The sequence below is a fragment of the Carcharodon carcharias genome, chromosome 8 (genome assembly GCF_017639515.1).
Source record: "Carcharodon carcharias isolate sCarCar2 chromosome 8, sCarCar2.pri, whole genome shotgun sequence".
In the NCBI taxonomy this organism is placed as follows: Eukaryota; Metazoa; Chordata; class Chondrichthyes; order Lamniformes; family Lamnidae; genus Carcharodon; species Carcharodon carcharias.
Genome location: NC_054474.1, coordinates 55,100,665 through 55,126,609, shown reverse-complemented (window position 1 = coordinate 55,126,609; position 25,945 = coordinate 55,100,665).

Sequence of the window (25,945 nt, the reverse complement as noted above, 5' to 3'; positions counted from 1 at the left end):
TACCTTCAAAAACAGTTCCTCTGACATGTCCTCCTTCTTTCTTAACCGAGGTTTTCCACCCACGGTCGTTGACAGGGCCCTCAACCATATCCGGCCCACCTCCCATGCATCCGCCCTCACGCCTTCTCCTCCCTCCCAGAAACATGATAGGGTCCCTCTTGTCCTCACTTATCACCCCACCAGCCTCCTCATTCAAAGGATCATCCTCCACCATTTCCGCCAACTCCAGCATGATGCCACCACCAAACACATCTTCCCTTCACCCCCCCGGCAGCATTCCGTAGGGATCGTTCCCTCCGGGACACCCTGGTCCACTCCTCCATCACCCACTACTCCTCAACTTCCACCTATGACACCTCCCCATGCAATTCATTAGGACCTGGAAAAATTTATCAATTTTGCTTTCAATTTCCACCCATCCAACATCTTCACATGGTCCATCTCCAACACTTCCCTTCATTTCCTTGACCTCTCTGTCTCACTTTCTGGTGATAGATTGTGTACCAATATTCATTATAAGCCCACCGACTCCCACAGCTACCTCGACTACAGCTCCTCACACCCTGCTTCCTGTAAGGACTCCATCCCATTCTCTCAGTTCCTTCACTCTGTCGCCTCTGTTCCAATGATGCCACTTTCCAAAATGGCACTTCTGACATGTCTTCCTTCTTCCTTAACTGAGGTTTCCCCCCACCCTACCCCCAACCCCCCACCACCCCCCGCCCCTCCCCCCCACTGTGGTTGACAGGGCCCTCAATCGTATCTGACGCATCTCCCGCGCCTCTGCACTCACACCTTCCCCTCCCTCCCAGAACCACGATAGGGTCCCCTTGTCCTCACTTTTCACCCCACCAGCCTCCGCATTCAAAGGATCATCCTCCACCATTTCCATCAACTCCAGCTGATGCCACCACCAAACACATCTTCCCCTCACCCACCCTGTCAGCATTCCGTAGGGACTGTTCCCTCTGGGGACATCCTGGGCCACTCCTCCATCAACCCCAATACCTCATTCTCTTCCCACAGCATCTTCCCATGCAATAGCAGAAGGTGCAACAACTTCCCCTTTACCTCCTCCTTCCTCACCATCCAAGGGCCTAAACATTCCTTTGAAGTAAAGCAATGCTTCATTTGCGCCTCCTTCAATTTAATCTACTGCATTCACTGCTCTCAGTGTGGTGCCCTCCACATTGGAGAGGCCAAACGCAGACTGGGTGACCGTTTTGTGGAACACCTTCGGTCTGTCTGCAAACATGACCCAGACCTTCCTGTCGGTTGCCATTTTAACACACCACCCTGCTCTCATGCCCACATGTCCGTCCTTGGCCTACTGCAATGTTCCAGTGAACTTCAACGCAAACTGGAGCAACAGCACCTCATCTTCTGATTTGGCACTTTACAGCCTTCCAGACTTAACATTGAGTTCAACAACTTCAGACTATGAACTCTGTCCTCTATCCTCACCCCTTTTTTAATCCTGTTTTTCTACATTAATTGTTATTTTTTATCCACTTATTCCTATTTTTATTTTTATTCATTTATTCATTGTTTTATCCCCTTTTAATCCCCCTTCCATCTCATTTTCTATCCTTTTTCAAAAGGGCCATCTGTTACTTGTCCAATGCTGTTCTTTCACACAATGATTACCCTTGTTCTGCTATCATTACATTCTGCTTTCTTACCGTTATGCCACTATCAGCAACATTTTTAGTCCTTGCCACTATCATTAACACTCCCTTTGTCCTTTCATTCATGACATCTTTGTCAATCTCTCCTTTGTCCCCACCTATCACTGGCCTCTTATCCAGCTTCACCCTCTCCACACCCTTAAACAATATAAATTTAATCACATTTCTACATCTCTTTTGCTCTGAAGAAGGGTCATATGGGCTTGAAACGTTAACTCTGTTTCTCTCTCTACAGATGTTGCTTGACCTGCTGAGTTTTTCCAGCATTTTCTGTTTCTGTTATAGATGTTTTTATATGGAGAATAATGGTTGGCGTGAAGAAATATAGGAAAATATTTTTAAAAAATTCATGGGATACGGGGGTCACTGGCTAGGCCAACATTTATTGCCCATCCTTTATTCCGCCCACCACCCCCCGCCTTCTTGAACCACTGCAGCCCATGTGGTGTAGGTATAACCACAGTAGTGTTTGAGAGTTATAGGATTTTAACCCAGCAACAGTGAAAGAACAATGATATAGTTCCAAGTCAGGATGATATATGGCTTGGAGGGGAACTTGCAGGTGGTGGTATTCACATTCATCTGCTGTCCTTGTCATCCTTAGTAGTAGAGGTCGTGGGTTTGGAAGATGCTGTCGAAGGAGCATTGGTGAATGGATGCGGTGCACCTTGTAGAGAGTACACACTGCTACCACTGTGTGTCAGTGGTGGAGGGAGTGAATGTTGAAAGTTGTGGCTGGGGTGCCAATCAAGCAGGCTGCTTTGCCCTGAATAGTGTTGACTTTCTTGAGTGTTGTTGGAGCTGCACTCATCCAGGCAAGTGGAGAGTACCCCATCATACTTGTTCTACTCTATAAACTTTTCAATGTATAGTTCAATGGTTTTTTTTAGCATGGATATTTTTTAACAGGAACATATGTCATTATGGGCAACAATGAACAGGACGACATGTAGATACACAAGACACTGAGGAACTAGTCTTCTTTAAAGAGTTAACAGTTGAGGCACAATCATTGAAAGATTATCAAATAATAACCTACAACTGATTGCTAGAAATGTCTGCAATATTTACTGAGGTGAGATTTCCAAGTCTGGGAAGCGGGAGGAATTCTGGTCGCTCCAAAGGAACAGTTTTTACTGCTCAGAAGCTAGTCTGATTGACACTCTGCTGGGGATGGTAACAGCCCATATATGAGCAATCCTTTAATGTAGATTTCTCACAGACTAAAATAAAATATTTTAATAAAATAACATTTTAATCAACTAATATAATAATAATATTTTAATAAAACAATATTTTAATATAATAATAACTTCAGATTGAATTATTACATTGCTAATGCTCTTGTATAAAACTTATTAAAGCACAAGCATTTTAGCATTTGAACAGGTTAATTGGCGAGAAAAACTTAAACCAATTTGAATTTAGGGGTTTCAATGATTCATGGATCAACATGCAGATTTGAATTTTGAAATTTCAGCATGATTGTGAGAACTTTCTTTGTCAGCAAATACCTTCCTTAATTGATTTCCATGTACAATAGCTTCTGTTCTTGGCTTGCTGCCCAGACAAACTTGCACTTGCACAATGAATCTGCTGATGTGAAACATAATACACAGGAGAGTGTAGTTGGAGAACATCAGCTCCCTGAAGTTAAAACTTTCATACTTATCCATATTTCTGCTCTTAAGTAGGTGTAGAAAAGAAAACAGTTCACTCTTCCTCTGCGTAATGATTGTGACTAAGGTTAACTTCCTCCTTTGATAATAGACCTGTTTTACAAGCCTTTCAAAATGTATCTGTGGTGCTGCTTTCGTTGCTACTGCTACCTATTACAAGTCATAATGAGCGTGCACTATTGGGAGGTTATTTAACACCTAAGAAAGGGGAGCTGTGGCAGAATATTTTAGTCAATGTTAAAGTCAGGAAGTCAAAGCAATTGCTGTCAATAATAACAATATTTGAAATGAAGCCTGCACCCGTTACACACAACTACCATTGCCAAAAAGGCCTGAAAAATTTAGCAGTGCCTCGAATGTACACACAGATTGCATGCAAGAAGTCGTGTTGCTAAATTAAACCTTCAATTGGGCACTACAAAGTTGCAATTATGCCCCATAGAACTTTGTTACCTTTGGGGGAAAAGCTGATTCAATTACCCGTACTCTCATAAAATAAGTATTCAGCATCTGGGGAGCAGAGAGCAGCTCCTTTATCACTGAATTGAATGTAAATTACAACTGGCAGATCACTCAAGTTTAGCAACAGCACCATTCAACTGCAGATACCAATGCTAGACTGGTAACTGTTGTGTAACAGTGCCATTAATCAGCCTTCCTTACTACAACCAAGGACTATGAATCATTACCTTTAGACAATTGAAAATAGATTCTGGATGACTTTACCTATATCCTGCTGCCAAACAATAAAAGCTATTGGTACCACTTTTGCTCCACTTCACTGACCTTTCCCACTGCCAGAATCCTTTAGTTGTGCTATTCTTTATAATGTCCTTTCCACGAATCAGGAGGCAGGAGTAGCCTGAAAAAGATTTTAAAAAGTGCACTGCACATAACTTCACTATCCCCTTAAGTACACATATACACAGTTGATGATCTTTCCAACTTGAGCCTGTATTACTCAACTATCCTGCAGATCTTGGAATTTAGAGGATGGTTGCAACTTTCGCTAAGTTTCAATTTTCTAAAAAATACTTTATACTATAACTCCCAAATGAATGTCAGCAACATATTTGTGAATTTGCAGATTGCTTACTGTAGTAACAGTGGATATAACCATATGTCCAACCTGATTATTTGATCATGTTTCTGAACTATTATTTCGCATTTAAGTTCCAACTGCCTATGATAGTTTAATAGTTTCTTCACCCACTTTGATATGTAGGTAACATTTTGATGAGGTGTTTCTTCTAGTTAAAATAAACTTTTCTGATCATTGTAGCTGCCAGAATTAAGTTTTGCCTCCACAACATGTTTCTTCTGTCCTCAAAATGCTGAGAGTATCACAGCATTGATATTATTTTAGATTCGAACTATTAAGCAAATGTATTAATAAAAACATAAGAGCAAAAGAAACAGGAACAGGGTAGACATTCATTCCTACAAGCCTGCTTCATCATTCAATATGATCATAGCTGATCTTTTAATCCAACACCACCTTTCTGCACTTTGCCCCATCCCTTAATTCCCTTAATATCCAAAAATCTATAGATAGCTGTCTTGATTATATTCAACAACTGAGCATCCACAGCCCCCTAGGTTAGCAAAGATCCACAATCCTTTGAATGAAGAAACATTTCCTCATTTTAGTGCTAAATGGTCTATCTCTTATCTGAAACTGTGACTCCTAGTTCTCGATTCCTCTGCCAGCAGAAACATCCTCCCAGCATCTACCCTTTAAAATCTTTAAAAATGTTGTGTTTCAATGAGATCACCCATAATTTTTCTAAATTCCAGCAAATATAGGCCCACTCTACTCAATCTTTCCTCATAGACCACAAGAAGAGCAGCTGAATAAACAGCATTCATATAACTCCTATGTAGCAGGAGAAGTTATACCATTTTACTCTTCAAAATGAGAAAAGATCACAATGCATAGTCTAAATTAATGTTCTCTCCAATTAACATTTATCTACACAGTGTTTTTACTTTTATATTTCTCACCTGCATGCAAAACTAAACTTGCCTCGTGGAGCTCCTGAAAGTTCCCAACAGATTCCCTCAATTCAGTTTTACTCAGCTCAGCTCAGCCACAAATATATTCCACTGACAGTCCTATTTTTGAATAAATGACAGTCAGATTTATAAATAAGTGTTTGTCATGCTCATGACTAAACAAATCATATGATATATCATGTTTGTTTGAATGTGGGTTGGCTTAACCCAACAGTTTCAATACCAATATCCCTTTTTTTTCCCCACCACTGTCCCCTCCCCCCACCCCATCCCCTACAGGACCATCTGTCACTTGTTCCGTGTTGTTCTTTCGCACAAGGCTACCCTTGTTTCGCTATAATCACATTCTGCCTTCTTACCTTTATGCCACTATTAGCAGCATTTTTTAGCACTAACCACTACCACTAACAATCCCTTTGTTCTTTAGTTCATGACATCTTTGCTAATCTTTCCTTTGTCCCCACCTATCATTGGCCTTCTATCCAACTCCACTTGCCCCACCCCCCTTAAACAGTATACATTTCATCACATTTCCACTTCTCTTCAGCTCTGAAGAAGGGTCATACAGACTTGAAACATTGACTTTATTTGTCTCTCTCCACAGTTGCTGTCAGACCTGCTGAGTTTTTCCAGCATTTTCTGTGTTTGTTTCAGATTTCCAGCATCCGCAGTATTTTGCTTTTATCTTAGTTTGAATACAAAATTTGCATGGTCTTTGCAGCATTGCTGGTGGTCCAGATAGGAATATGGATTTTAATAATAGTTGCCTTTTGCCTGGGATCTCCATTTGAGTTCTCTAGCAGGACATTGACAGCCATCTGGAGAAATGACTTAAATAACTAAAATTACCGCTTACATAGTTCTTCCAGCAATTTTGATGATCACACTAAACTGACTGCAAAAGATTAATAGAATCTAATGAAATTTCAAAACCTGCATCAACAGATTTGAAGAATAGTCAACAAGCCAAAAGTAGGCAAATTACTTCATTTCTGTCGCTCAGCTTTCTTGAAATTAATTTGTTATTAGCTTCTCTTGCTGTCCAGATTTTTAAAAATGTAGATTTAGGTTTTTGAGTATTGGTGTTCTAATCTGCGTATGAGCTAAGAAAATGGGGAATAAAGTAATCTGCATTTTGGACTCAGAGGTTGGAGGTCCTGGGACCAGGTTCCCCTTTCAGCTCCAGTTGCAGTTCAGCGTGTTTTTTAATCCCATCAGATTCCACAGAAGTGACAATTTTTGAGCAATTGTACAGACTTAATACAAAAATGAGATTGGCTCACCAAGTGCACTAGGGTTGTTACTCATGACATCAATGATTTAGCTCTAAAAATAGAATTAATCCACTTATATACAGCAACATGTTTCTGTGAAAGTACTACCTTCTTTCAATTGCCATATCACAATAACTGAAATCATTACTTCACAATATCCACAATGAAGTAGCTTAATTGCTTTTTGTCCTTAAGAATATCAAAACTTTTTTAATGCATTATTTTATCATTTGATGGAACAATATGAAAATTGGATAGGTTCTACTGGTGGGGGATCTACCTGGGCAGATTACTGGCCAGTCAATGAGAATGAAACATAATGCCATTGTGTCTTGCTAAGGCATCTGAAGTGCTCATATTTAGTATTAAATATGCTTTATATGACATTTATTTTACTGCAAACAAGAAATGCTAATGACTTAAAAAAGCCTTTAAAACGTCATGGAAGAATTTAATGCAAAACATAGGCCTGAATTTTCAGTTCGGCAGGCGAGCCGATCGACGGGCCTGAGATCAGCTGACCACAATCAGCCCCCGACCCGATTTCACACTGGCTGGCCAATTAACGGTCAGCCAGCATGAAGCACGCACTGAAAAGATCAGCGCCGCCTTGGTGGGGGTGGGAGAATGGCGGGCGGTGATGTCAACGTGGGCGCGGGCGAGCGCTGACATAAATCTCCCTGAAGGCAGTGAGCTGCCTCAGGGAGCTGCAGACCCAAAAACCAAGAAATAAAGTTTTGAAAATCTGGAAAAAAAATTTCCAAGCATCACAATCAGGTACTTGAGCATGTAGATTATAAACATGCTGCCCACAGATTTTTATTTTTATTTCATTTAATAATGGAAACCTCATCCTGCCCTTGGATGAGGTTTGATGAAAAATGTTAAGGCCGCCTGGCTGTAAGGTTGGCCAAGCTACAAAAAATAACAGACAATTGCGCCATTAATAATCTACATATTTTGCAAATAAATAGACTTGAAACAATTGGGGAATCAGGAGCCAAGTTTCAGACTGAGATTTCAGTTGAGATTTAAAAATTCCAATTGGTCAGTTTGCTAAGAAGCTCTTGTACATTGAATGAGGAACTATATCCTGAATCTGTGAAATTCACACCATTCCAATTATAGAGTGTGAAATCAACAGACTATTCAAATTGGTGAGATTAAGAGGATCCATTGTGAGTTAGAAATTCCTAATAATGAATATTTTCAATGCAATGCAAGCACCTTGACAAACTCGTTATAGCCATTGTCACAAATGCAAGGTTTTAGAAGATAATTATGTTTTGGACTGTCTCTTTAATTCAAGGTCATAATGAACTTGATGTACCAGACAGGTTTCCTATTTGAAACAGATAACTTTTTTACAGAAACAAAAACAAAAATACCTGGAAAACCTCAGCAGGTCTGACAGCATCTGTGGAGAGGAATACAGTACGACTCTTCATCAGAACTAAGGAAAAGGCTTTTTTACAGAGTTCTTTTAGAAGCTACATGCTTGAACCAGGTCAATGACTGGATAGATCCACCCCCAGGATTACCCATGCTTAGGGCTCATTTGTTAGAACAATCATGTAAGCTCTAAAAGCAGTAGGAAAGGTTATACCTTCAATCACAACATTTTCTCTCCCTTTAGGCTTTTTACATTTCCTATTTGCAAAGAATATTTTAATCCCCAACAGATACATGTAATACACAGTTCATGTGATTAAAGATTAAGTCTCTGAGGTGGTTTTCTAATTCCATTAGAGCACCATACCTCTACCACTTGAGATTCTCCCACTGGATCGATATGATCAGGAATGGCAGCATCGGAAACAATGACTTCTGGTAGGCCATGTATACAAAAACATTGGTGCAGCTTTTCTATAGTTGCATTTGATGTTGATGATCTAACTTCATACACGTCCATCCACTTAGAATGCGCATCGATGATCAATAAAAGCATGGTGCCTAAAAATGTACCTACATTATCTATATGTAGTCTAATCTAGGGTCGACCAGGCCTCTCCCACAGATGCAGTCGAGCTAAAACAGGCAACTTCTGTTGTTGCTGACACTGGAGACAGTGCTTGATCGTGCTTTCAATATCACTGTATATGCCTGGCCATCAGACTAGGCATTTTCTGACTAGGCACTTTACAGCCTTCCGGACTGAATATTGAATTCAACACCTTTAGGTCTTGAACTCCCTCCTCCATCCCCACCCCCTTTTTGTTTCTTCCGCCTTCCTTTTGTTTTTTTCCAATAATTCACATAGATTTTTCTTTTCCCATCCATTTCCATTATTTTTAAATCTTTTATACCCCCAACCCCACTAGAGCTATACCTTGAGTGCCCTACCATCCATTCTTAATTAGCACATTTGTTTAGATAATATCACCAACTTCAACACTTCTGTGTTCTTTTGTTCTTTTGTCTGTGACATCTTTTGATTATCTGCTCCTATCACTGCTTGCTTGTCCCTACAACCACACCCCCCCTCCACTTCTCTCCCCCCACCCAACCCCCCACACCCCCCCCCCCCACCTTAAACCAGCTTATATTTCACCCCTCTCCTTGGATTCACTTAGTTCTGTTGAAGGGTCATGAGGACTCGAAACGTCAACTCTTCTCCACCGATGCTGCCAGACCTGCTGAGTTTTTCCAGTTAATTCTGTTTTTGTTTTGGATTTCCAGCATCCGCAGTTTTTTGTTTTTATAGGATCACGCAAGCATCTTCATCTTCAGTATGCCTAGATGCTCACTGTGAAGCTCTGTCAAGAATGGTTCTCTTCCTTGCAAAGTGACAATGTCTCTTGATCCCCACAACAAGATTCCCTCTTGACAACCTAACTCTGTTTTATGGGCATGGAATGGTCTCACCGCTTCAGACACTGGTGAATTCGACGATCCTTGCAATACCAGGTCTCAGACTTCTGACAAAATTGGATCCCTGTTTGTCCAATTCCTTATTTGCTTCAAACACACAGGTGAAGAGTCCAAGAAATTGAGCACAAGTACAATTTCTTGTAACACTGGAGCATGTACAATGCTTTTTGGCAATGGAAGATGACTCAGTGCATCTGCATTTGCAATATGCAAGCCAGGACAGTGCATAAAGGTATACTCATTCACAGATAATACCAAAGCCCAATGTTGAGTTCTTGCTGATGCTATTGGCAGAATGGCCTTATTCTCACTGAATAAACCCATTAATGATTTATGGTGGAACGTTGTCCATGCAGGTACTAGTGCTGAATAGAGGGTTCTGAAGACATAACTGATTGGACTTTCGGAACCATCTTCCATTCTGTGTGATAATGCAGCTCCCACACTGTGAAGAGATGCATCGCAGGTTAATATTAATTCTTTTGATGGGTCATAATGTCCTTGTAGATATGATGAATGTAATAGCTTCTTGACTTTCACAAAGGCTTCATCTTGTGCTGAATTCCATGACCATTTTCAATAGCAAGTGTAAAGGTGCTAACAATGTTGACAAGTTTGGCAAGGAGTGACTATAATAACTTATCATGCCCAAAAAAAAATTGAGTTCAGTTACACTGGAAGGATAGGGCGTCTCTTTGATTGCCCTGGCTTTCTCCTCTACTGGATGCAGCCCCTTGGTATCCACTTGGTGACCCAGGTAGGTGACTTCTGGCACTTGGAATGTATATTTCCCTTTCTTTAATCATAAACCAGTTTCCAAAAATCTTCTTAACACCTCTTCTAGGTTGTCCAAGTGTTCAGCTTCTGTTGATCCTGTGATCAGGACATCATCTAGGTATACTACCACTCAGGGAAGTCCTTGCAAAAGGCTTTTATGGTCCTGGGAAGATTGCACATGCAGATGATACTCCAAAGTGTAGATGTGTATATTGGTAGAGGCACTTGTGCATGTTAATAGTTACATCCCTCTAGATGTGCTGTACAGCTCTAGCTGTCAGTATGCATATCTCATGTCCAGTTTGGTAAAGGATTTGCCTCCAGCTAGCTTTGTATACAAATCTTCTATCCTCAGGATAGTATATTTATCTAGTTTAGCTGCCTTGTTCACGGTTACTTTGTAGTCCCCACAAATGTAAATAGTTCGATCTAGTTTCATCACAGGGAGTATAGGTGCTGTCCATTCTGAAAATTGGACTGGCTGGATTGTTCCTAACTTCTCTAAGCAGCACAATTCTCCATCCACTTTCTCATTTAGGGCACAAGGCACAGGTCTGGCCTTAAAGAACCCAGGTGTCACCTTTGAATCTACATATATTTTTGCTTGTAAGCCTTTTATCTTTACCAATTCATCATGAAATACACTGTCATATTTCCTTAACAGCTTAGGGATTCCTCCTTTTCTCAGCTGAAATATTTCTGACCAGTTGAGCTCAATTTTTTGTAACCAGTCGTGGCCCAGAAGGCTAGGTCCTTCACCTGTCACGATGATCACAGGAAGCTAGGCTGTCTGTTGCCTATAGGGCACAGGTACTGTGGCAGTGCCCTTTACCTCTATTGACTCTCTAGTGTATCTCTTCAGTTGAGCTGTGGTTTGCTCAAGATTCAGTGGCTGGGTACCTTCATTTAGGTATTTAAATGTGTGTTCTTCCACCACTGTGGTTGAGGCTCCTGTGTCTACCTCCATGGCTAGAGGCTTCTTATTCACTTGAAGAGTGACAGTCATTGGTTCAATTTTTACTGTTTTGACATTGTATAGGGAATAGATATCAGTATCAGTAGCTTTTGGTTCTGTTATATTATGCGCTTCAATTATCTTGGTCTGGTTGGCTGATTGGCTGTCTCGATTTTGCCTTGTTTTGCTTTATTAGATGCCCTTTTTTGTGACAGTAATGGCATTCTGCCTCCTTAAATCTGTAGGTTTCCAGTACATGGTTACCCCTACATTTGGAACAGATTAACTTCAGAGTTGCTGCTGAAATGTTTCCACTAGGCCTTTTTGTTTTTCGAGCAGGAGAGACTGTCTCTCTGGTTTTCGCATCACACCCGGCATTAGGTTTCCACCCCAAATGCAGGATGTTGCACAGTCTGCAAAACCTGCTAGTCCATCTCAGCACTCTCCATTGCTAGTGCTATTTCCATGACGCGCTTCAAATCGGCGTTAACTTCTGCAAGTACACGGCGCTGAATGGCATCAACGTGAACGCCACAAACCAACCGCTCCTGTAACATCTCATTGAATGTATCTCCAAAGTTGCAGTGCTCAGTCAACTGCTTCAACTTCGCTATATAAGTTGCTATTAACTCTCCCATGTCCCTTACTTTGGCGTTAAACTTAAGCCTCTGCATTATTAACGATGGTTTCAGCTGAAAATGTGTCTTCATGAGGTTTACTAATTTGTTAAAAGGTTTAGTATTGGGCGCTTTTGGGGCCACCAGACAGCAGATGAGATCATATGTCTTGTTACCACAGACACTCAGAAAAATTCTTCCTGCTTTTCCTCTGCTGTTATTTCATTCGCCACAAAATAAAAACCTAGATGTTCTATATACTGGCTCCAGTCTTCCATGGAAATGTCATATGGGTAGATTCTGCCAAAAAGTTGCATGACTGTTGAGTACACTTTACTTTCTTTCCTTCAGAACTGATATACTCACATTCACAAGGTTAGGTGCAGCGTCGGAACTATTTTACACTCGTCGCCAAATGTAATGAACTTGATATACTGGACCGATAACTGTATTACAGAGCTCTTTTAGAAAGTACATGCTTGAACTAGTTCCATGACTAGAAAGCTCTGCCCCCAGGATTACACACGCTTAGAGCCCATTTGCCAGAACAATTACATGACCCCCAAAGGCAGTAGGAAAGGACATACCTTCAATCCTTACAAAGGTAAAATGGAGTAAAGAGTCATGTGATCTGTTCTGAGTTCTGCCCCATAATAAGTCTATATGTATTAATTACCATGAAGACTGGGGGCCCGGTTTGAGACTATCTGGGAGAAAGGTGCAAAATGTTCACATATGAAAACAAAGGCAGAGTAGTTGGGCTGACTCGGGACAGACTTTTTGGCCTAGATTTTTCATAGCATCATGGAGATGCCACGCCTTATGTAAAATGGCACCAGGACACAAACATGAGCAAGCTTGAAGATTGTGGCATTGAATATGCAGGGCTAGGCTATAATCACACTACATTTATCTTCTCCATCCACAACCTGCTGTACGTCAGCAACAAATCTGCTTCTCTCATGTTCCTTTTGGGCTGTAACTTAAAACTTGATGATCTTAATCCTGAACTTTATTTTTTTTTTAATTTTTTAAAGAAAATCATGCTTTGCTTTCTGATAATCTAAGTTGCACATATTCAAGAATGAACATCAAGCTGCCTGTTAGTAAAAAAGGACAGCTGATCATTTATGGCATATAACATATATCCGTAAGTCACACCCCCATTTCCAACAGATCCATTTTTCGCTTGTAGGGGAACGGAGGCAGGCGTGACACATACATGGGGAAACCTGAACTCAGGAGGACCAATTTAAACTCATTGCTGAATTAAAACGGATTCCATTTTTGCTGGAGTGAGGGCATTATCCCACAATGTGTGACTTTTGATGTTTTTAGAGTAGACATAAATACCCATAAAAGGTGGATAAGATCTGTAAAACTGCCAAGCTGCAAAATCATTTGAATTCCCTGCCCTTTAAATTTTGAAAAAAAGCAGCCTGCTTGTGTCTCTGAGTTGAAAAAATGCCAGTGCTTGCTGTTTCAATAGCTGTTTGTCAACATAAACTGCAGGGTTATCATTATAATCTTATTCCTGCTTTACTGTTTCCACAACCTGCCATTATCACACTCCAAGGGACTGTAAGTTCTGTAAGTTCACAGTTTGATTGGCTGCTCCAAGACGTAATTAAGGGATTAACTGTCTTTGACGTGGGGTAATGAATACAAATGTTTGCTTTTTAAAAGGCATTAAGTGATTGCGGGAATTTAAATGCATTGAATGGGCTTTTATCGATGAGAGTTTTTTTATGTAGTAAAGTTTGTAATAGATACTTAGCATGTTATTTCATTTCATCTCAACATAGCTCCAGAGGTCTTCCCATGGTAGATACTAGGTGAGATGGCATGAAGAGTGTAAGGGCAAAAGTTGGTGGGTGGGGGTCATGAATTGGCATGAGTTTGCACTAAATTAACACAAGGATTATAAGGGGCCACGGGGATGAGTGGTGGGTCATGGATTGGCATGGAGGGTATGATGGTCATTAAGGATAGGTGGAGGGGCATGAGTTGGCATGATGGCATAGATAGGGCATGGATAGTGGGTAGAGTGTTAGGGTGTGTGACAGGTGTGGGCTAGAGGGCCTAATACTGAACAACACAAGTGGGACAAAGTTCTCGAGAACTGAGGCAGGCCTTTTAACAAACCAAAACAGAATTACCTGGAAAAACTCAGCAGGTCTGGCAGTATCGGCGGAGAAGAAAAGAGTTGACATTTCAAGTCCTCATGACCCTTCGACAGAACTTGTCGAAGGGTCATGAGGACTCGAAATGTCAACTCTTTTCTTCTCCGCCAATGCTGCCAGACCTGCTGAGTTTTTCCAGGTAATTCTGTTTTTGTTTTGGATTTCCAGCATCCGCAGTTTTTTTGTTTTTGTTTTTATCTTTTAACAAACCAGCTGTCCTCAGAAATTGGCTGTTTCTGTGCCTGCCTCCGAACTATTTTCAGGGGCATCGGGCCTGACTCCAAAATGCCCATTCATGCGCCCCCAATGCATCCCCCCAACCACCCACATACCCCCCAATCCCCCACTCCCACAGTGCATCTCTGAACAAAAATCCTGCAATTTGGGGCACTTTTCCCCTCGTAGTTGCAAAGAGCTGGAAAATTCCTCAACTCTGTACACCCACCTTGGGACCAAAAATCCAGGCCTCTGCCTCAGAGTTTTTGGACAAAACAAGAGAGAGGGAGAGTGAGAGGTCTCACAGGCAAAGACAGAAGCTGGTGTGGCCAGACGAGTGGCGCAGTTTTTGGGTGCTCGGAGAGCTACCAGGCAGAATGCGGGAGGGAGGACTGTCTCTGGGTGAGGAGACCCATCCCATGACAATCTAAAGGCTCTGGGAAATTTGCCCTCTCGAGGCTAGACAAATAAATGACTGGAGTGGGCCTTGCTGCTGCGTATCGGTTTGGGGTTTCTCAGGAGATTTAGGGACAGGACCTTTGACAGTTAAGGGGCATCATGTGTTGGCATAATTGGGAGATGTGAACCCAATGGAAGCTGGGAGTTGACTATGGGCTGTTTCATATAAAGAGTGTAATCCTTTGGATATATATACAGATATATGTGGCATGGGGTTATCAGTCATGTTATGACATTAATAAAGATTATCTTTCTTGTACTTTGGGGTATTATTTCCTGACTGGATAATGGTTAGCTGATGTTGTTTTTAGATTGTTTGTCACTGTAAAAGTTTTTAAACTTGAAATCTTGTCGTGCAGTTCCTTTAACTTGGTCACTGGGAATTCAAATCCCTTGGGGAGAATTTTCGCCCCATCGGGCAGGCCGGTTGGGAGTGGGCAGGGGTGGACATGGAGCCAATCGCCGCCCGCAATTGGCTGCATGCCTCCATTTTATGTGGGTGTGCCTCTCAGCACTATCTGTATGGGTGGGGAGAGGAGGGAGAGTCCGGGCTGCCTCAAGGAGATTAATTTAATAATAAAACATTGGACAAATGAAAAAATAAAATTACTCAGACATGTCCCCTCATGTGACATGTTTATGAATTTTCAAAAGACATTTTATTTAATTAATAAACACTTCATGAAACCTCATCTCGCCCATGGATGAGGTTCCATGAAAAATGCGAAGGCCGCCTGGGCTCTTTGCCTGCCTGCCAACTTTAAGGTTGGATGGGCAGCCCTGGCAATCACTTTAGTTATTTAATTAATGGCCTTAACAGGCCTTTGACAGTTCGGTGGGCACACAGCTGATTCTGGTGCGCACCTGCTGAACTGAAGATCGGAATGATGCGCAGTGACATAAGGACTCATGCCCAATGTTATCCCATGTCATTTTACGCATCGGCGAGCAGGGCACACCCCCACATGCCAACCAGAAGATTCTGCCCCTTGTTTAAAGTTATCGGCCTCTACGTGAATCAGAACACTATGATATACCAACAGAGAAATAGTATACAGTGTCACAATGGAATGCCTTCTAAAGGTAATTTCTATACAATCCAAATTGTCCCCTTTAGTTTTATGTTACAAAGATTATAGCACAAATATCCAGATGCAGATATATCATTTGGACAAATGAAAGGTATTATTCCATATCACCAAATTTTTGAGGACACATCAGACCTGGCCTTGAAATTATAGGAGAGAGAGAGGACCAGTGGCAGTGTGAGAAAACATTGACTGATGGAGGACAGCACAATTTACAAATCTTTTCTAACCAATGTGCGATCAAAGATGCAGTGCTGTGAGACTAGGCAACAAGGGTATGATGTCATTTCAGAGCACAAAGACCAAATGAAGCTTTGAAATTTTAATCTAGATTGACAGTGCTAGTGTGGGAAAAGGATATTTGATGATTACAGAAGAAGCTTCAAATATATGATTCATACTCCAGGTTAAACTGCAATTTGCATTCTAATACTGTACATTTATACATTGTCATATTTTTAAAAATTGTGTTGTCCTTTGAATTTCATTTATAAGCAAACTATCTTGCTTTCATGTAACACTTAGTACATTTTATTTTCTGCCTACAGGAGCTCCAGATATCCTCAGTTCCAACTTTCATTTACCTACCTGTTAATGTTTGAAATTAAGCAGTTGGCAAATGAATTTTCTTTAGGAAGGAGTCCCACTCTGTAGTCACCCAAGTCACAAAAGACTTGATTTACCACAGAATGCAGTAAATATCATTCCTGCCTGAAAACCTTTATAAATATTTAAAGTTGTTAAGGACCCGGATGTGGTTTTCTATATCAATGGGTTGCCTAACCAGCATTGATTAAAGAGGCTACAGGAGGCTGCTTCAAAATAAGAGTGCTCCTCCTAGCCTCAGAAAAGAACTTTGGCTGCTGCCAGTGCCTGTGCAGCTCCCCACAGACACACGCAGCCAACTTGGCATTTGAAGGTGGCGGTGGCGTAGTGGTATTATCCCAGGGTAATGCTCTGCGGACCTGGGTTCAAATCCCACTGCAGCAGATGGTAAAATTTGAATTCAATAAAAAATCTGGAATTAAAAGCCTGATGATGACCATGAAACCATTGCTGATTGTCATAAAAACCCATCTGGTTCACTAATGTCCTTTAGGGAAGGAAATCAGCCATCCTTACTTGGTCTGGCCTACATGTGACTCCAGACCCACAGCAATGTGGTTGCCTTTGAACAAGGGCAATTGGGGATGGGCAAAAAATGCTTGCCTAGCCAGTTATGCCAACATCCCATGAACAAAGTAAAAAAAAAGATTTAGCCATGCTCCTGCGTTCCCCCACTACAGAGCTGCCTTGGAGGACCTATTTTGTGTCATGATATGCTGGTTGGAAGTGTGTGCTGTCTAAGTCATAGGACTCATCTCATGATTCATTAGGTGGTGAGTCAGATGATTCCTTTTTTTCTCTTCTCTAATATGTTTTGGTAATTAGCAAACTTTTGTACTTCCTGGAAACTACTGTGTTAGCATGCTATTTTATATGCATGAATAAAACATTGGTACTCTTTACAATATATTATAGTTATGCCTATTATCTTGAATAGATATGCATTAGGCACTGAATCATACCTTCCAGTCAATGTCCCACACAATTCCATCACCATTCCTGGGTTAGTCCTGTTCCAGCAGAGGCACCTGTACAGTAGTATACAGTCAAGAGGGATTTGCCCTGGGAATACTCAATATTGGGCCTGAATTCCTCAGAGTGGCTATCAGCATCGGATTGCCACTCCACTCCTAGTTCTTTACATCCTGTCTCATCTGACCCCTTGGGGATGGTGGAAATACGATGGGTTGGGAAGTTTCTGTCGGGTTGGTGTAGTCCCTTGCGGGTGGGGGCATGGAGGGGCCATAGTTGGGGTGGGTGGAGACCCATGGGGGGAGCGGGTAGTTCAGGGTTGGGAGAGACCCTTGGCAGTTCAGCAGTCTTGGGGGATTCCCATCGGGGATTGGTCTGCATCTGTGCAATAGTTATCTAGAAGTTAAAAGAAGTTTTAATTCTTCTAACATTTTCTGTGTAAGTATTGGTGTTACCCAATAGAAACCATCTGCAGTTTGTGATTTGACTTGCATTTTCAGATGGTTCCCACTGCTGGGCAATTGCCCAGGGGGAGTTTGCACTTCAGGGCAATTGACGCGCAAACATTACCTGTGAACTCCTGAGAGGAGGTCCCTGGCACATATTTGGGGTGCTCCCCCAATACGATGCCCTGGAGTTCAGAAGTTATGGCACATTGACTCCAAAACCCATGAGGTCTCATGGCTTCAGGTCAAATATCAGGATTCCCCAAAGCCTGTCCAACATTTACAAAGGCACAAGTCAGGAGTGTGATGAAATATTCTCCACTTGCCTAGATATCTACAGCCCCAACAACCTCTAGAAGGTTGACACCATCTGGGAGAAAGCAGCCCTCTTGATCAGCACCCCCTCCTCTACCTTAACCGTTCACTCCCTGCGCCACCAATGTATAGTGTGCACTGCAGCAACTCACCAAGGCTCCTTCAACAGCATCTTCCAAATCTATGACCTTGACCATCGAGAAGGACAAAAGTAACAGATGCAAGGGGACACCACCAGCTGCAAGTACCCCTCTAAACCACACACCATCCCAACTTGGAACTATATCCCTGTTCTTTCACTGTTAAAGAGTCAAAATCCTGGAACTCCCTTCCTAACAGCACTGAAGGTGTACCTGCACAACATGGACTTCAGTAGTTCAAGAAGGTGGCTCACCAGCACCTTCTCAAGGGCAATTAGGGATGAGTAACAAATCGTGGCCTAGCCAGTGATGCTCACATCCCCTGAAAGGAAAAAAATACTTACAGCTTTGCAGCCACATGCTAATGAGACCAGACCTCTAAACTCTGAGCTGTGGTCAGGCAGGCAGCAACTACTTGCTGCGGCAAACCAAAATCAGCCTCTACATCAGCGGTTCCCAAACGTAGGTCGTGACCTTCATTAGAGTAGTGGGCTGGTCATTTGGGTCATGAGCTCCGATGCAACAATGGTGGCTGTCAAGTGGAGACTCTGACCACAATGTGAATTTATTTCCTTCAAACGGTTTGTTAATGGGATAGCTTTTCACTATCCTGATTGGTTGTTATTTCAGTGCCCTGATTGGCCATTCAGTTCAATGCTCCAATTAACTAATCGGGGACTTCTTTGGATGTGCTTGTAACGGAAGAGGTACTTTGACCGTGTGCAGTGGCAAATGGCGGAACAGTACTGGAACTGACATCAAGGCTCCATCACGCACGTGCGCATAATTCTTAACTCTGAGGCCCCATCAAAGTCTCTAAAATATTGTGGACAAAACCACTTATCCCCACTCAATAACTCCCCACCTCCCTGCCGAACAAGTGCCCCCTCCACTCAACAACTCCCCTCCCCCATCACTCAGTAACTGTCGCCACATCTCCTTGCTCAAGTACATCTCCCCCACTCAACGACTCCCCATCCGCACAACTCTGGCTTTACCTTGCTCAACAACTTTCCCCCCATAACCACTGCCCCCCACTCCTGCTGTCACTCTGAGAACGCAGTGGGAAAAAGTTTGGGAAGCACTGCTCAATATTTTTTTTGTCTATTATCTATTTGTAAATATCACTGTGGAACTGAATTGGATGGAGGATTCATAAAACAAAATCTTAAGAATGGCAAAAACGTGTGCCTCATTGACAAGTTGCTATTACTATAGATTATTTCAAGAGGTTATTCTGTTATCAAAGCTGAATGTCTCTAATGTAAAAGGTCAGAAAATTATGGAGTCCTGGGTGGGAGTTGAAAAGTAAATCACAATTCATGTGTGCTCCTTCTTGAGGTTAGAATGTTTCAGCATTTCAGTGTAGCTAAATACATATACTTGCCATTTACTTAGATCAAGCCTTTAAGATTGCCTGTCAATCCAATGTCATGGTTTCCCTGAAGTTCTAAGATTAGATTGGTCCCAAATCAACCAAAATCCAATCTCTGAAATATATCACATTCTGACCAATTGATGTGTTCTGAATTGGTTGCAGTGCAAATGAAACTCACCTCAAATTGTGGAACAGAATTCAGAATTTGCACAGTATCTTGTCACATCTTTTAGAAACATAACAAAAAAAACCTGTTGATAATTAATTACTTTGAAATAAAAGTGACTGTTGTACAGGCAAATGAAACAGCCATTTTGTGCACAATAAGAGATGACTGACCAGTTATCCCTTATATAGGTCATATTGTCTGAGGGCCAAGATTGGCACTGGCTGACAACAGAATAACTTCCTTCCCTGTTGCTTTGGGGCTTGGATTGTTCATCTGAACCACAGGGACAGGTAGGCAGGCTTTAGATTAATATCTGATGAAAACAACAGCAGCTTTAGTAAAGTCACACTCCCATATTATTGCACTGCAGTGCCACTCTATAATGACATCCTGGGATAGTCCTTGAGTGGTTCTATTAACTGAGCTAAGATGATAATTCAAAAATTTGTTTATATTAGGACATTTATTTTTACTATATTGACATGGTATTAGAAATTTTTGATAGAGCAAAATGCCAATTCAATCACATGGTGGTATATTCAAGACTGAATTTACCTATGGTAGTCCAAGGCATCTACTCTATCTACAATCAGTTATTGGTAAATTGTTCATTTGTCAAAAGGGGTTATTTGTTTCTCAATGTATTTTTTTAAGACTGTGCCTTTCTGTTGTGAAGTTGTTCCAGCAGCTGAGTACAGTCTATGCAGTGACTGCTGCACTCAAACACCCTCCAAAATTTGAAAAAAACTGAGCCAAAATCACTACCCTAATGGGTAGTATGCACAAATGTCAAACCAAACTACAAGAGTTCATTCTCTTGGGGTTTCACTCGGAGTTAGTATTGCTGATGGGGATGTAGAATCGGGTTTCCTCAGCAGATGTGTGGAAGTTAGGCCTGTGCTTGAAGAATGACAAATAAATGATGATTAAGAAGCTCTTGTCACACCAAGATAAATTATTTAATAAATTGAGATGACTGTGCTGAACTATCGAAATGGTAACATGAGAGAACAGTGGCTTAGAGTTGGAAGAGAATGGAATGATCATCAGCTTCAAAGGCAGTGGAATCACCAAGAAAATGATTCTGAGCATTTTTGGTGTTATAATTCAAACAACTGCAATGTAATTTGGGGTTGAACAGTCATTAATCACCATTAGAACTTTGTATTTTAAAAGTGCTGCATCAATTTTAATAGTTAACTCATTGGTTTCTAAAGAGAAATTTATAGGCAACCATAATCAATTAAAGCTAGCAACACAATAATCTGGAACGAAGGGTGTCAAAGTATAATATTATTCTAAACTAAATTTTCCTCTCCTGGCTGTAGGCTTTTCACTTACTTTGTAGCAAAACTAAACTCGCCACATGAAAGCAACCGCTGACACTGAATGGTGTTTTATAAGTGATTTAATCCAGTCAGTGCCTTTATAAAAATAGATATGCAGACAAATGAAACAGAAAACAAAGTCTAGGAAGTTTCAGGGTTAAACTTAGAAACCCACAATACTGAAATAAGTGAACCCATAAGAGGAAAATGAATAGGCAGACGTCGTTGAATTAAGATGTGGTACATAAATTACACTTGCGTCATGAGTGACATTCTAATTCCAGGATGATCTTGAGAGTTCTGTTTGCTATTCTTTCATAATGATAATGTTCTTTCTCCAGCAGATGGGATCATGTTCATCTTCAATTACCTAGTGAATTGCCTTTGTGCTATTATCATTTGGATTTTTCTTAAATGCTAACCCCTATTTAGCTTTTACATGGGATTAATGTTTTAATGTGGTCAGCTGTCTTTTTCTCATTGACCTCCAACTGCAATTCTTTCCTAGATGTTCACACCTGTTATTAGACACAAGTGCTCCTTCTCAGATAATAATCCAAATGTTTCCATGCCTTTTATGGTTGACTTTCAAGGTAATTTCTCAAACCAGTATTTGTATTGGAATCACCAAAATTAGAAGTATAATAATATTGGGTCATAAAATATTTACTAACTCAACATAACAGTCATTTTGAAAAAGCATAGAGAAGTGATCTAGGCTGTGGTTACATTTTTATTAAAATAAAATAAATACTAAAATAACTAGAGGGGAGGAAATAGTGCTTGAATAAAAATTATACTCATCACTTTACATATAAGAGAACCAAAGACCAGGCAGTTCTTACAGCAATTACTCCACAATTTACATCAATTACTTTCAAAAAGTATCAGTTGGTTGTGTCACCATGAACATCCCTTGTGACCACATAAACTTCTATATGTCACTTCAGGATCTGGGTTATGATATATGGATAGCAGCTGCAAAATGTTATGATCCTCCTGAGGTGGAGCTGTCTCTTCCTTCAGGGTCCCCTGTTCCTGATTCATCCTTAGGGGCTCCTTAGATGCTTGGCCCTGGGAAGTTCAAGACATGGGAATCTGATAAGGCCCCTCCTGTGCAAGCGCCAAGAGGCATGCACACCAGCACTGGCACTTGAACAGGTTTCTGGCAAAAATTGGTGGAAGAATAAAAAAAAAGTTAAATGCACAACTGTTCATTCAGTACATCCAGATTAGGCTGATTTATAGGACAAGGTTTGAAAATTCTCTTGCAGCTGTCACCCCCTCCAGACTATATGCAATTAGTTAAAATACTTTTAAATGTTATTACACAGCCTGTCAGTGGACTTGTAAGTTATTAGGATTTCGAGGTACAAAAGCCTTTTAATTAAAATCTCTAAGTTCTGAATTCTTCATTTCTAATGCTAGAGTCTTCAGTTGTGCCTGACCAAACAAGGTGCAAGTAATTAGTATTTATGAATCAAGTAGAATTTATTAACCAAGATTTTACATATACTTAACAAATAACAGTGAAGACAACATGGAAGTTCCTCATCACTCATGTTGCAAGGATTCCCTGAGCATTTCCAGCACAAGTGATGTGTTTCTCTTCTTATTATCCCTGAAGTGATGTTGAATTATGTCCAGAAGAATCATACCCCATAAGCTGCGGTTAAACTGTGCCAAAACAGACTCTGATTTCCCAACTTTTATCCCCACTTCTCATTATTCTGGAATCTTTTATTTTGAAATAGTCCAAATTCACCTCTTCCATTGACTTAGGATGCAAGCCATTTGGTCTCATCCCACCTCTGTAACTAGAGTCATGTATACTAAAGACAAATGTACATCCCTTGTTTCCTGAGCCCCCAGAATTCACATTCCATTGTGAACAAATTATACATTTCCTATATATACAGAACAGTTAAGAACAAATATTAAAAACACTTCCTACTAGAATGTCAAAATAGAAAGAAATGTTTCCGTCTAATACAGATGTTCTGCCCTACAGATATAGTTAATCAATTAAATCAATGGCTGGGTTGCGTTTAAAGATAAGGTGTCATCCTAAATTCAAGCTACTTTTTAGCCATTTCTTCAAAATGATTTTTAAAAATCTTAATTTCCCACAATACAATTCGAGCAGCAATATGTTGTCTTAACTCTGACTCTCAGGCAACTCGAAAGTCATAAAACCATTAAGTGCAGTTTCTCACAAGCAACAGCCTTCCTGTTCCCCAACTAGCAGCAATTCAAACTAAACCATTTAAAACATGGTTAACAATAAAATCCATAGATGTTACAGGTCAACAACAAACACTAAAAATTAGCAGAATCTTATAGACTCTCTTGTTATTCCTGTCAATTGTTGCACATCTTGGAGAGACCACATAGAATCTCCATATGTGTCTCCTAATTTGCTTGCATTCTTCTCTTCCTGGTAGCCTATCTGAGATCATGATCTGTTTGCTCTGCATCCAGGGATATAAGTCTTATCTCTCCAGTGAACTACATCAGATTTAATTTCCACATCCTCTGGTTTCTTCATGCTGTGCGTCTCATCATATGTCAATTCCTCATCTACGTTATCTGAAACCCCTCTGCTGGGTGTCCCTGGACTGCAGGAGGAGCTGAGTGACAGCGTGGGTGAGTTTTCCCCAGTGTTACCAGGGGCAGGGAGGGCTGCAAGGTCTTGGTCTCTTAACCATTTCAGCCACATCCAGACTACCATCCATTGCGTAAATAAAACAGGTGCTGTTAACTCTGGTGTACTTGAGCAGTATTCTATCTTAATTACCTATTTTGTGGATGTGCTCAGTTGGTGAAGAGACTTTAGAAAACATAGAACAATTAAGTAAGAAAGGCATATGCTCTCATAAGCTTAGTGGAAGCACAGAGATTCAAATGCCCCCCATTCACAACTGCCAGGCCAGAGCAAAAGCCAGTTATGACCATTAATCTTCTACATGTGAGTTCAAATATTGGATTTATAAAATATTCATGAAGTTTTTGGAAGGCTAATGATTTGTTGTTAATGCTGTGTTAATGATTGTGAAATTGATCAAAAATGGCAAGTATAGAAGAAAAGGTGAGCTATTGGAAAATTAAATTAAATGATACGCCAGAAATATGAATTGTATTCAGTTAAAACTTTATGAAAGATGTTTTCATATGCCATTTGCAGTTTCCTTTTGTTGTGTGCACACTCAGTCATTCATGTTTACAGTTGTGTAAGGACTTTATATGACCCCTATTTTTCAAGTCAGACAGACACTAGCTTTTAATTTTATGCTTAAGTCATTGGGTTGTCCTGGGATATTTTTTGACATTTGCCTAAGATAGATAATGCCAAATAATGATCCTGAGAATATCAGAAAATGTGTAGAGGCTATGGGTTATTAATAAAGAAAAGAAATACTTGCATTTATATAGTGTCTTTCATGACCACTGGATGCTTCAAAGCTCTTTACAACCAAGGAAGTACTTTTGAGCAAAAACAGAATTACCTGGAAAAACTCAGCAGGTCTGGCAGCATCGGCGGAGAAGAAAAGAGTTGATGTTTTGAGTCCTCATGACCCTTCGACAGAACTTGAGTTCGAGTCCAAGAAAGAGTTGAAATATAAGCTGGTTTAAGGTGTGTGTGTGGGGGGGCGGAGAGAGAGAGAGAGAGAGAGAGTTGGGGGGGTGGTGTGGTTGTAGGGACAAACAAGCAGTGATAGAAGCAGATCATCAAAAGATGTCAACGACAATAGTACAATAGAACACATAGGTGTTAAAGTTAAAGTTAGTGATATTATCTAAACGAATGTGCTAATTAAGAATGGATGGTAGGGCACTCAAGGTATAGCTCTAGTGGGTTTTTTTTTTAAAATAATGGAAATAGGTGGGAAAAGGAAAATCTTTATAATTTATTGGAAAAAAAAAGGAAGGGGGAAACAGAAAGGGGGTGGGGATGGGGGAGGGAGCTCACGACCTAAAGTTGTTGAATTCAATATTCAGTCCGGAAGGCTGTAAAGTCCCTAGTCGGAAGATGAGGTGTTGTTCCTCCAGTTTGCATTGGGCTTCACTGGAACAATGCAGCAAGCCAAGGACAGACATGTGGGCAAGAGAGCAGGGTGGAGTGTTAAAATGGCAAGCGACAGGGAGGTTTGGGTCATTCTTGCGGACAGACCGCAGGTGTTCTGCAAAGCGGTCGCCCAGTTTACGTTTGGTCTCTCCAATGTAGAGGAGACCACATTGGGAGCAACGAATGCAGTAGACTAAGTTGGGGGAAATGCAAGTGAAATGCTGCTTCACTTGAAAGGAGTGTTTGGGTCCTTGGACGGTGAGGAGAGAGGAAGTGAAGGGGCAGGTGTTGCATCTTTTGCGTGGGCATGGAGTTGTGCCATAGGAGGGGGTTGAGGAGTAGGGGGTGATGGAGGAGTGGACCAGGGTGTCCCGGAGGGAGCGATCCCTACGGAATGCCGATAAGGGGGGTGAAGGGAAGATGTGTTTGGTGGTGGCATCATGCTGGAGTTGGCGGAAATGGCGGAGGATGATCCTTTGAATGCGGAGGCTGGTGGGGTGATAAGTGAGGACAAGAGGGACCCTATCATGTTTCTGGGAGGGAGGAGAAGGCGTGAGGGCGGATGCGCGGGAGATGGGCCGGACACGGTTGAGGGCCCTGTCAACGACCGTGGGTGGAAAACCTCGGTTAAGGAAGAAGGAGGACATGTCAGAGGAACTGTTTTTGAATGTAGCATCATCGGAACAGACGCGACAGAGGTGA